Source organism: Carlito syrichta, unplaced genomic scaffold (assembly GCF_000164805.1).
Source record: "Carlito syrichta isolate Samal-C Ts95f unplaced genomic scaffold, Tarsius_syrichta-2.0.1 Scaffold153591, whole genome shotgun sequence".
NCBI lineage: Eukaryota > Metazoa > Chordata > Mammalia > Primates > Tarsiidae > Carlito > Carlito syrichta.
In genome coordinates this window covers 4,194-5,315 of record NW_007097687.1, presented here as the reverse complement: position 1 = coordinate 5,315, position 1,122 = coordinate 4,194, and positions in this window count along the sequence as shown.

Here is a 1,122-nt window from a genome sequence, read left to right as displayed (position 1 = left end):
TCACTCACCTCAGCCTCCCAAGGCGCAGGATTACAGGCTGAGCCACCGAGCCCGGCTGTTTTTTTTTTTTACTTTTAAAGAAGACTTTATCTGGAGCAGCTGTATGATTATGCCATATTTAATATTTTTCCTAACACTTGGCCGTTCCTTTCATAAGTAGAGTCCCACGGAGCTGTCCCTCCCTCCCGTGCAGAACATACTCTCTTCCTGGAAGTGACATTTCCATGGGGAGCTGCCCAGTCAGGGCTTTGATGACAGGACAACAGATCTTATCATTCAGCTTGATAATAAAAACAAACACTTCTAAGAGCCATTTAGACTGTATACATCAATTATAACATGGTCTCTATGGAAAAAAAATGCAGGTTAAGTTCCCACTAATGTGCTTTTTTTTTTTTTTTTTCAGTTAGTGTCTCACTCTGTCGCCCAGGCTGGAAAGCAGTGGCACGCCTACAGCCACCGTGGCCTTGACCTGCTGGGCTCAGGCCATTCTTCCACGTCAGCCTTCCAAGTAACTGGAACTAAAGGCGTGTATTACCATGCCCAGCTAATATTTTGATTTATTGTGGAGACAAGGTCTTCCCAAGTTGCCCAGGCTGGTCTCGAACCCCTGGACTCAGGCAATCCTCTTGCCTCCGCCTCCCAAAGTGCTGGCATTATAGGTGTAAGCCACTGTGCCCGGCTGCCACTAATGTACTTAATTTGAAATAGACTTAATTTGTGAATTAGCGGATGCCTACATTTAGTGTATGCAAGCCATGTCTGATTGTTCTTTTTTCCCCAAAGAGATAATGTATTGTTCATTTACATATCTAGTGGAAGAGAATTGGAAACTAGGACATGAAAGGACGATACAGGCGTCTACAAAGGACAGAGCAGATACAGAAAAAAAGAGCGCGGGAGGGTTGCTTCAGGGCTTCCAGGAAACACGGATACTGACACTGTTTCAGAAAAAGGACGTTAGCAGAGACTTGGTGCTGAGAACCTAGAAGGAATTTGCAAGTACATTAAAGACATTGTGATTGCTGAGGTGAGTGAATTGCCTGAGCCCGCGGGTTCGAGACCCGCCTGGGCAACTTGGCGAGACCTCATCTCTACAATAAATCAAAAAATCAGCCGGGC